Source organism: Dipodomys merriami, unplaced genomic scaffold, assembly GCF_024711535.1.
Source record: "Dipodomys merriami isolate MVZ:Mamm:240054 unplaced genomic scaffold, mDipMer1.0.p SCAF_209, whole genome shotgun sequence".
NCBI lineage: Eukaryota > Metazoa > Chordata > Mammalia > Rodentia > Heteromyidae > Dipodomys > Dipodomys merriami.
Genome location: NW_027203482.1, coordinates 1,478,560 through 1,491,500, shown reverse-complemented (window position 1 = coordinate 1,491,500; position 12,941 = coordinate 1,478,560).

The window sequence follows — 12,941 nt, the reverse complement described above, 5'->3', positions numbered from 1 at the left end:
GATCTTTTCTACTATTTTGTCTTCATTATTGATGCTCATACTACTTTTTTGTTGTTGTCTTTTGTGTATATGCCATTTTTAGTGCTTGAACTCAATGTTTAATGGTCTTCCTTGTATTTTTTGCTCATGGCTGATGACACGCTATTCTTTGGGCCACATCCTCACCTTCTGCCTCCTGCTGGATAATTGGAGATAAGTTTTCACATTTTTGTTTGTTTGGACTGATATTGAGCTAAAATATTCAGGTGTTAGCTTCCTGAGTTTCGGTGATTCTACACATGAACAACTAACACCAAGCTTTGCTATACTATTATTTTAATTATGTCTTGGAAGAAAGTGAAGTCTATTTGCATTAAGTGTGCAATTTTCAAATATAAGTTTGAATCTACTTGATATAATGTAACTGTTATCAATTTTAACAGTTAAATCAATGAATGCTAAACATTCCCAAAGAAATATAATTGAAAAAATGCATAATTATTTTCTTTAAACAAGTAAAGGAACTATGAATTTCTTTCACTTTACAATTCATGTTTTATATAATTTTAATTAGCAAACTTCCATGACTAAAAGTAAATATATCAATTTTTTACTACAAGAAGCAAAGTGATTATACTTAAGAATAGATATTTCATCACAGCCAGGAGATAAGTTTTTGAGCATTCTCCCCATAAAGAAATGTTACATGCAGAAATTAATGGATATGATGTGACTTGATCATTAAACAACATATAAATGAATGGGAGTATCACTCCATACTTCATAATTGTGTAAAAAATAATTATGTTGCTAGGCGCCAATGGCTCATACTTGTAACCCTATTTACTAAGGAGGCTGAGAGGTGAGAATCATGGTTCAAAGCCAGCCTAGGCACGAAAGACCATGAGACTCTTATCTCCAATGACCCACCAGAAAACTGGCTGTGGCTCAATTGTAGATCACTAGTCTTGAGCTGAAGACCTGACTGACATCGTCCAGGTGACGATTTCAAGCTCCATGACCGACAAAAATTAGAAATAAACAGTTACAAATAAACTAATATTTTGGTATAACTGTTAAAATATGTATTATAAAAACCTTTAAATCCTCACTAGATATACTAGTTTATATAAATGTAGAGAAGTGAACTCTGGTTTTAAATGTCATTGAATCAATTGTGTAAATCACACATTTCTCACTCAATTCATATTTGTATGTTTATATACTTATAGGCCATAAGTATAATTAACTGATATGTGATAGGGAGTGTTGTTTTAGGAATCTCCCTTGGCTTTCTAACATTAACCCTTCTACCCTAAAATAAATAGTCTCTCTAACCTTGTAAGAGGTTTCATCTCATTGAAGCAGAAAAATATAAACCATAATCATTTTTTGGAACAACTGTAACATTTTACATGCATTTCACTTAGTTTAAGAACCAAAACATTCAAGTCATCTTAACTGTACAAGTAATAACAAAATGTCTTCTGAGCTTTTCAGTCTCTTAAGAGATGAAAACCTTTAATTATATATTTTTTTTTCTGCCTAACGTCCTATTCCTTAGAAAGATCTTTTGTGTAACCTTGTGTTCCTGATTAGAAGACAGGAACAAAGGCAATAATGAAAATAGCCAAGGAAAATATTTGAAACAATTATAAAACAATCGCCGACACTCCTGTATTCACTGGTTTCAATGAGAATATACGTTAAAGTATCACGTTTTTGTTATCATTTAAAGAGCAATAATTAATCTTCAATTAACAGTGAAGAAGGGAACAGAAAACTGAAGACAGCTTGACTTTGAACAATCCAACATAATTAAAATGGAGTTATCTTTTTTTCTATGTAGTTGCCAAAATAATAGAGAGCAACACCCAAAGGCAAGAAAACACCTAATCCAAAGCAGTAAACGTTTGTCTATAAAATAATGGTGAGGGTCTGACTCGTTCAAAGTCAGGCTTGCAAAGAGGAAAAGTGTATTTGCTTTAGTGTGAACGATAAAAAAAAAAATAAAAATTCTTGGGGGCTGGGAAGGTGGCTCAGTGGTAGATCGCTTGCCTTGCATGCTCGAGGCCCTGGGTTCGATTCCTCAGCACCACATAAGCAAAAAGAAAAAAGCCGGAAGTGGTGCTGTGGCTCAAGTGGTAGAGCGTTAGCCTTGAGCTGAAGAGCTGAGGGACAGCGCCCAGGCCCAGAGTTCAGGCCCCACGACCGGACCCAAAAAAATAAAAAATAAAATAAAAATTCTTTATTGAAATTTTACATATCTAGACTAGGACTTCTTGTGTTGGAGAAGAGGAAAGGTATGAAAAAGTTCAAGATTGTTTGACTATTCCCCAAGATCATTCTACTTTATCAGATATAGCAATGCAAGTTGCCTTGGTTACTCTTAGTATCATGCTTGTTTACATTTAGAAGCATTATTTGTTGCTGGGTTACAAGCTGCAAACCCTTGAGTATTAATAAAGTCATCTCCTCAGTGATGAAAGTAGTTAAAATGTCAAACACTTAGCATAGTGCAAACTATTTTCTAGCTATATCACAATCTGTAGGTGTATATTTTTTTCCCAATGTTCCATAGGACCCATTTTGTTAACTTCTTTTTCACCATCTGGTGATCCTATAACATCCTATACCATCCTGCAATTGCTTATCTTTACTGGATTCTCTAATTTATGTTTGAAAGTTAGGAGGGAGGAAGATTGAGTTACTGTTTCAGTTTTACCTTATTTTTTTATTACCTTAGAAACTGTAAATCAAAATAACATAACTTATCTTTAAAAATAACAGGAGACAGATTTCATTTCTATATTCTTACCCTAGCCTTCTACATAACTTTGGTACTTAGTGATCCCCAAATATGAAAATGAAGATAGGGAGCTTCTTGTTTAAATATTATTTAGGAATTTAAGACTACATTAATGCAATGCCCTTAGTAGTATGTACATCATAAATGTGTATAAAGCTGGTGACAACTTTTTCTTATTCTCAGAAACTAGGATACGTGGTATCCTTGTAGTTGCATCAGGAAAAAGCTGTATTTGATTTAGCTTACTAAACCAACTCTGCTGTAAAATATTTCTACAAGATAATTGTCTTGAATGATCTGTACTTATCATTTACATTTCTAAAGGGCAGAAATCAAAATAAGTCTCACTAGATTAAAATAGAGCCTCCTACAGAGCTAAAATATTTTTCAGGTGATTCTAGTGGAAAAGGCATTTACTTCCTGTTCCACTTTCCAGAACCTTCAGTATGTTTGTTCTTGTCTTTCTCTTAATCTTCTAATGTAGCATTTTACATCTTTCTGTTGATTCTTACCTAATGATGTCCCTTTCGAACTACAGCTGGGACTTTTGAATATAATTTGCCAATCTGAAAATTATTCAAATTTGTGTTCCTTGGGTAATGAAAGGTGATTATTTTACAAACTTATATATAAAATGTAAATCTACATTTGATTGATTAGATATTTCGGGACTATAGATATTTTGTGAAGGAATATTACTGCCTACCACAATGAGTGTATAAGCATTCCTTCTACAGGTTATAACCTGTTACCCTTTCCTTAATTTTGAACAAAATATTTCTTCAATAAAATATAACTAGAAAAAATTTGTCTCCTGAAAGCATTTAATCCTGATTAAAAATTGTCATTTACTAGAAATCTTAAATATCAGACAGCAGCTCCTGAAGCAGTTCTGTCACTATCACTGTTTGTATATTCTGCTTACAATCTTCTCTTTTCAAGAGCATTTGATTGTTATTATTTTGGAATTATGGTTAATAGTTATTTGACTGCTATTTTTAAAGAATGCACCACCAATACTCCTTCTCGTCTTTTAACTTGTTTATGTGTAATCTATTTCTGAAAGAAACACAGCTATTTGAATTACATGAACTGCTTATTGAAGTGTGGAGAGGAAAAGAAGAAAAAAGATGCCCCGGTGTGTATGTCATGTTGAAAATTTACCTAAAAGCTATTTTGTTAACATCATATGTTTTTTCATTTTTTTTGGATTCTGATAAAATTTAGCCTCTCAACTCACACAATGTTAATGCAGTCTTATTTCATGCCTACTAAAAGCAAACAACAAATTAGTATATATTTAAATTTTTTAATTGTTAAAATTATTATTTATTAAAAAACAATATTTTTTTAAAAATTAGCCAAGGAAAATTGTTTGTTAGATGTTTAGAGTCATGTTCAGACTCTATTTTTGAAGCCAGAAAGGGAAAAATCATGCTTTTCTTCTGCCTTGAGCCACTCTGATTTATTTCATATATTTCTGAAAGAATAAATTTCTGGCTTTGAAGCCTTTTGCTTGATATCCACAATGTGTCATTCTTTCTTTATTAATAGGAGAATTTGGAGAAAGGATGAGAATTCTCACTAGAAAAAGGAGGAGAGGAAAAGAGAAGTGAGAAATTTACATATTTCTTTCTCATCTCAATCACAAGTTCTTGATAATGATTGTGGATGTTAGATACAGTGTTCTAGAGTGATTAAACACATTTATAGAAAAAGTTAACCCCTCAAGTGATCACATAGAGAATGCTTATTTATTTAAAAAATATAATAGCATCAAACAGGAAGTGTTATCTATTTATTTAGTACTTGTTTAGTATTTCTTAAATTCTGATGTGCTGTAGTCATACAAGAATGGTAAGAAACTAACATATTAATACCACATTCTAATATTCGCTTAATTCTTGCTGTGTTTGAGTTTTGCTTCAATTTTACATGCTGTATTCTTCCACTATATAAGTTGAAAAAAGATTCCCACTGGAAATATGCTATTTTTATCGGTAAGTGTAAAGAAGTTAGCTCTTAGACACAGACAATGGGATAGAAATCTTTCCCTAGAAGTAGCCTTTTACCACTTCTGGTTCATTTTTGTAAGCTGAAGTAAGTCACATGACCCATCTTGACATTGCAGAGTAGAGGTAAATCTCACCTACAGTAAGCTAATGCAGGACAGACTAATATGCCAAGATATGCAATACTTGAGATAAAGAGGAAAAAGAAGAGAACTGTAATACAATCAGTCATACATGCCATCACATGTCTCTGCAGGAAGGAAACTATTATGTACCTTTGTTTCTAAAACTACTGAGATCTTCAAATCATGTCTTTTATGCTTTCATGTTACTGGAATTAGAGAACATCTTAATACTGAGACAGCATAAAATCTCAAAGAAAGCTGGACTAATCATTTCAATACTACATTTTGTTCTGCTAGGACATGAAACCATTTTATAGACAATACTTTATACTGGTAACTTTTTTTTTCCAGAACTGGATTTTGTTAATATATGTGATTTTCCACCAGAATAAATGGCTTCATTTATCTGCATTTTGTGCAGACAGCATATTAAAGTAGATGTGGAGTTCGTCAGTAGCACTTTTTAAAAGTGCAAAAAATGTGGACTGGGAGCCAATATACATATTTTTCCAACATCACCTTCTACATCTTCTTCCTTCCTAGGAAATACACCCAATCAATAAAAAGGCTTAGATTTTTGGCTCTTGAACTTGAAAGTGGAAGTAGAATTTTATGGATGTCGGGGATTACTTTTTATGTTTTTTTTTTTATATATAATAATGTAACATGCAACTCCCTATGAGTCCTGCAGGTCTTAACACTGTACTTCTTTAGGGATGTGATAGGAATGTTAGCCTTACTGGACTTAGTATTGTTTTCCACTTCCTTTTCTACCACTTAGCCTAAATTATAATACATAGTAATGGAATGAAAAAGTAATGCCATATTAAGAAAGTCATTTAGGGTTCTGGGAATGTGGCTTCATGGTACAGTGATTGCTTAGAGTGCAAGAAATCCTGGGTTCAATTCCTCAGTACCACATAAACAGAAAAGAAAGTGGTGCTGTGCCTCAAGTGGTAGAGTGCAAGCCTTAAGCAAAAATAAAGAAAAAAGTAAAAGAAAAAGAAAAATCTCAGGAAGAGTTCCCGCACCCTGAGTTCAAGCCCCAGGACTGGCAAAAAATTCTTTAGCTAGTAAATGCCAAATAAAGAACCTATATTTGAATATATAATTGCTCCTTCCAATAATGATGTAACAATAGTTCTTATGTACTTTATCTATATTAGAAGGCTGTGTTGAGAAAAAAAAAATTGTTAGTAAGTCACGGCAATTAATGTCAGGAATGTGCTTAGGTATCAGGTGAAGATTAATCCTGGAAATTCAAAGATTTCAGGCTTTTGACTGGTCACTGCTAATCACAATGAGAAGGGTCGTCTAAGTGAGAATTGGAAATCTTTTTGGTCAGTATGGCACCAAAAAGGCACCAGCTAATTAATAGTTTTGATAGAAGTGAAGGAATAAATCCAGATGGAAGAAATAAATGAAAATTGTTAGTTTTTTTTTAAAAAAGAGGTAGCCGAGTAAGAACAGCACCATGCACGTGGAATTCAGGTAAGGAGCAGGTTTACTCTTCGTTCAGGCTGGCACCAGGCCATCTTGGTCCTCCACGTGGTGGGGAAAGGCCTGGGAAAGATTGCTGGAGATTTGGGAAATAGAAAGAGCTGGGAAATAGAAAAGAGCTAGAAAAGAGAGAAAAGAGCTAGAAAAGAGAGAAAAGAGCTAGAAAAGAGAGCACCTGAGAAAGAGGTGGGAAAGGGAGAGCTAGGAAAGAGAAGAGAGCTGGGAAAGAGAAGAGAAGGAAAGAGCTGAGAAAGAGCTAGAAAAGAGCAGAGACAGGGCGTCTGGGCCTGGGCTAGTCCTTATCTAGGGTATGGGGGCAGAAAGGAGTGGCCACATCAAATTCAGATTGACCTCAGTGAATGCAGATGTAACCTCTTCCAGGTGTCCTAGTTGCCTAGGTAACACAGGTACTGGATGGAGACTTTGCTGAGAGGAGGGTGGAGTTTGCTAGCCATCCAGGAGCGGACCTTATATTAATAATAACTAAATTATACCAGAAACTCTTCTAAGGAACCATATTTGATTATTGAAGAACTAGTTATGAACCAAGCTTATTCCTCATTACCTTTAGCATTCTATATCACTTAGGCTAGTTCTTAATCTCTGTGTGATAAATTGAATGCCATTCTATGTTGTTCTTTCCTATCTGATCTCCATTGATTTCTAAAAATCTCAGTCTTTCTATATTCTCTAATGACAATTATTTATACTAAGTCCACCGTCGCAGACATCAGAAGATGCTAAAATAAGAGTCCAATAGCTCATGAGTCATTAATGTAACAACATGGAAAAGGAGGACATATTTATTGTTACCTCAAATTTTATGAAAAGATGAAATGTCATCATTTGATTCAAATTTCCATTATTTGTCTACAAGTCATTACTTGCACATAAATACAAAGATGAGCCAGGTGCTGGTGGCTCACATCTGTCATCCTAGCTACTCAATAGTTTGAGACCAGAGGATTGTTGTTCAAAGGTAGCCTGGTCAGAAAAGTACATGAGACACTTATCTTCAATTAGCCATCAGAAAACAGGAAGTGGTGCTGTGTCTAAACTGGTAGAGCACTCAATTTGAACTCAAGAGCTGAGGAACAGTGCCCAGAATCAGAGTTCAAGCCCCACGACCAACAAAAAAAGTCAAATATACTTTAAGTTTCCCTAAAAGGAACTACGAACTGAATAGTAATCGTCCCAAGCAGAAAAAATTTTCCAATAAGATTCAGTGCACCTACTTTTGCTGAATTATTTAAGTTATGGCTTCTTTGCTGGATGTATTCTCTTCTTTTAAAAATTGTCAAATATTACCATTATAATAACCTTCATCTAATACTTCTTGGTTCAAAAAAGAATTCCATAAAGGTCTTGTCATTTAGCTTTCTTACTATCTCAGTTCAAAGCCAACCCAGGCAGGAGAATCTGTCAAATTCTTATCTCTAATTAAACACCAAAAAATCCGGAAGTGGACTTTTGGCTCAAGCAGTAGTGTACTAGCTTTGGGGGCAGGTGGGCAGGAAAGACAATTGTTCAGGGACAGAGTCCAGCATCTGAGTTCAAGCCCCAGAAGCAGCACAAACTAAAGAAACAAACAAGCAAACAAAAAAAACCCCACATATTTCTTTGGGACTATCCTTAAAGCACTGGTTTGAAAAGAGGCTCCTTTTGCTGATCATACTCACTGGATCCTGCTTTTTGTAGTCCTTATTGATATGGCAAACTCAGGACCAGAATAAAGGAATGGATATCTGACTTTTACAATAAGAGAAACATCTCAGGAGTTAAATATCCATGCATAAGACATTTTAAAACCTCCGTGTCTTTGTTTCTTTGCAGTAGAACATTGTACAACAATGTTATTTCCATTTTTTCTATGCTGGCCTTCAAATGGCATGTTGTTTCCTTTTGTAATACTCTCAACTAGAAGTCTACAGAAAGTTTTATGAGTAAAGAGCACACTCGAAAAAGTCAGGGACAGAGTTTCCTTCAAGCCTTGGATTATTTTCTTGTACAGTAAAAGGACAGCACAAATTAACTTGAACTTTGTCATTTTTCTATGTTCAGTTTCTCTCCTGGATTGAGTTTCTACTTCCTGTAAAAGTTCCTTCCAATTACTTCCTTAACAATCTACGGTGCTGCTCCAGGCAAAGTGAATGTTTTCTGGCTTCATTGAAATAGCACAAAAACATCTTTGGGCATGAGGTAACACGTGTTTCAGAGACAACTTAGCAACGAGAAAATATAGAATTTGCATGGCTTATAAAACATTATCCATGTACATATGGCCATATAAGACTATGTTAAGTGAAATGAGCCCAAAAATAGGGACACCAATTGTTTTTTTTCTTTCTTACTATTTTTTAATGTATCTAACATATATTCTGTGTTTTTTTTTTGTTTCTCTTCTATTTTCTTCTTCCATGGTGTAACCCGTTTCCACTGTTTGATATTGGTGAACTTGCTCATACATTTTTCTAATGTGGGGAGGGGAAGGGAAATAAAATGGTGAAACAAGGATACAGTATGACCTGTTTTAACAATGAGATGAACAAAACACTATGTTGAAAGTGAACTTTACAACTTGGGGATAGGAGGGGAGAGTTGGGGTGATGGGGAGAAAAGGCATGGCAGGGGAAAGACAAAAGAAAATGTAACAATGCTCGTTAGATAGTGTAGTCATTAACTTACTTATGTAACTTTAACCCTTCTGTCCACCATTTTCACAATAAAAAACATGAAAAAGGAAAACATTATCCTGGAGTACATTATGTTCAAATTTCCTAAGTGCTCTGTAAATTTAGACCTATTTTAAGTGGGAAGAAGTTTCTCAGAAACATTTTTTGTCAGTGTTTGTGTTGTGCATTATTACCCAAGTGTACGTAAGTTAACAGAAGGAGAAACAATAGGAATAGGACAAAGAGAAGTTCTGTATTTAAGTATAATGGTTCAATACTCTATAGAAGACTCTGCAAATAAGACAACTTTGAAAAAATAAAGTCAAGGCCAGCATGTAGATCTATGGGAGTGACATAGAGAAAGCATTTCTACTAAGTGGAACATGAAAGATGAGACCAGTCTCTTTCTTCTACTACCTCTAAATCATCATAGCCAAACATTCAAATTTGTAAAAAGTAGAATGGAAGAATAATTCTGATTCCAAGCAATTCATATATAAGACCATGGACTTAACTGGAAAAAAGGCCATGTCGAGAGAGCAGGAATTATACTAGCAATGAACTAGTGGCTAAGATTACATTTCTTTTTCTTTTTCTTTTCTTTCTTTGTGTGTTTTTTTTTATTGTAGTGGGGACTGAACTCCGGGCCTGGGCACTGTCCCTCTATTCTTCAGCTCAAAATTTTTTTCTCTACCTTTGAGCCCTACACCACTTCCAGTTTTCTGGTGGTTAATTAGAGATAAATGCCTCAGAAACTTTCTACTCATGCTGGATTTGAACTGCAATGCTCAGATCTCAGCCTCCAAATTAGCTAGGATTATAGGTGTGAACCACTTGAACCCTGCTTAGGATCACATTTCTAACAGTGTATACTCAGCATATGTAATGTGTATGTTCATCTATCTTTATATGAACTCTAGTTAAAAATCTGGGAAACAGCTTAGATTTTACACTCACAAAAATGGTTGTAGTTCAAAAGGTGATACCCCTGGAGAAATAAAACTTAAGAATGTAAAGGAGTCTGGGAAGTTCAGTTTGCATCTAGCTTGGGCAAAACAGTCTTTGAGACACTATAATTAACCAGCCAAAAGATGCATTAGAATAATGTCTCAAGTGAAGGAATACTAATTATGAGCAAGATTGCTGAAGAAGAGCTTGAGGTTTTTGCATACATATATACATACAAATACTCACATACATACAGAGGTACTTATATGTTCAAACACACATATGGAACAACTGTCAGATTATGTAGAAAAGTTAGAAAATATGTCCTGAGTAAAAATAAAATCAAGTGATAATTTTTTATATTAGAAAGTCCTCAAGTGAAATTTCCCCAAAAAGCTTGAGAATATTACATAGGTGGGAACAGAGATAGTAAGAAAGTCAAGTCATCATTAATAAAGGGATCGGATCCAGGGAGGAATGAATCCGAGACCCCTTCAGGTGCATCTGAAAATGTTCATATCTTGTGTCAAATGTTAGAACATCTTTGAAAATAGTTCATAAACAGTCTGAGCCATCACTCTAGTGGAAAATATTATTGGAGAAGTTCAGAATTGCTAGTCTGTATCTAGATTAAATAAATAAAAACCTATGGTAGGACAATGTGATACAAGCCAGGAATTCTAGCACTCAGACGAAGACAGGTGATTAGAAAGTGGAATGACATAGTGATACTTTCAGTGGAATAGGTAGTATAATTTGGTCTCAATAAACAAACCAAGAAAGGAATAAAAAATAAGCCAGAAAGGAATACACAGTTGGAAGTTTGGGCTAATTTTGTCAATATATTTTGAGAAATCAAGTTTCCTATTGAAATGCAACTCATATATAATTCTCAGTTGTGTTTAAATGTCGTCTTCATTACAGAACATTACTAGATGCAAAAGAGCTCATGATTCCCAACCAAGAATTTGATAAAGCAACCACATTCTGTTAGATTCCAAAGAAATGATGAAGGATTACAAAAGCTTAAGCCTAGAGAATTAGGAAAGTTCATTTAATGTAGGAGTTTGTAGACCTGGCTAAATAAGAATTTAGATTTAAAATAAATATTTTTGTTTGTAATTTAATATTCTATAGGTTACTATAAAATTGTTTTTAAGTAGAAGATTTAATTTACAAATTCACAAATGATTCTGGCTTTCTATTTGCCTAAAATATTCCTTCAAGTAAGGCATAATTAGAACTTAGTCATCAGTTAATTCCAACAGTTCGTTAGTAACATGATAATGTGAATAATCTAGATAAAGTTGACAACAAATTTATGCTATTAATTTATAAATTTACCAAAAGAGCAACTTTTTGAGACTCTGGTGTAACATGGTATGAAGAGAGTAATTGTGTAACATCTTAACTTCTAGGCCTGGGCACTGTCCCTGAGCCTGTTTTTGCTCAAGGCTACTACTCTACCTCTTGAAACTCAGTGCCACTTGTGTCAGGCTTTTCGTGAGCAGTTATTGGAGGTAAGAATCTAAGAAACCATCCTTCCTGGGTGGGATTTGAACCAGAGTCTTCAGATCTTAATATTCAGACATTCAGATCTCCTGAATATCTATGATAGATAAAATATATAACTATAAATAATATTTGCAAGTGTTCTGATCTCAAGGATAACACTGGGTGGAAAATCATGCAGAAAAGTTTAGTGTAGTGTTCTTTCCACAATACGAAGGGCATCACATTAGCAGAAGTGTAGTATTTTTTCACAATAGTTATATGCTTGTCATGCTGTGAATTTAAGGAATTTTAAGGTGCACATTACAAGTTGGAAATTGTTGGGGCTAGGATGACTTTATGGCATAAAAACTTGGGATCGATGGTTATAGAAATAATGGCTTACATTGATGAACAAATGTGTACTCTTGAGGAATTAATATAGGTATTTCATAGTTTTACCCTCTCCCAGACTGTGGCTATTTTTTCTGTTGAATTTAAATATGTAACGCTCCATTGAAAACTGCATTTATTTCAGAATTAAATAAAATGAAAACAGGTACTGTTTTGAATGTCTCTAGTGTGGCATGTTAAGAATTTGAAAATGAGTAGTTATTAGTCATAGGAATGTTCAAGAACACATATACTCTGTCCTCCTAACAATTATTCCGTTTTAAAAGTTAGGAGTTTCAACAGAATTGAACTATTTTTGTTTTAGTATGAGACAATATTAAAACAATGTTTTTTTTCAAAATAATGGCAATATATTCTGAAATATTATATAGTTTGATAATATTCAAGTTGATGACCCTCTGATAAAGAGGGAATTAATTCAAATTAGCAGCCAAAAATGTTCATTTCTTAAAAAGGTAATACACATATAATAATGTTTACTATACCAATACAGTGAAATTATATTTTATACAGCTCATTTTTAATTTCATTTTATTGTCAAGGTGATATATAGAAGGGGTGCAGTAATTATAAGGTAGTGAATACATAGCATGTGTAACTATTTACCCACTCCCTCATTTTTCTCACAGATTTCCTTCAGCCCAATACCCCTCATAAGTTGTAATGTAAATTTTCAACATGTTGTTTTGTGAGTATTGTTATTGCATTGGTTTGCCCTTTGTTCTTTGTCTTGCCATTTCATTGTTCTTCTTCCCTTGCTAAATTAAGATAAATGTATATACAATACACAGGATATTGAAATCAAATATAACAGGGATAAATCAAAGGTAAAACACAAAAGAAAAAAGAAATCTCATACTACATTAAAAAAAAAACAACCACAAACAGAATATTCTGTTCCCATATCCAGAAGTCCATTTTGCTCATCATCATCTTATATGGTCATACATACATAGTTATTGAACAATTCTGCTCAACTGCTAGACTATGC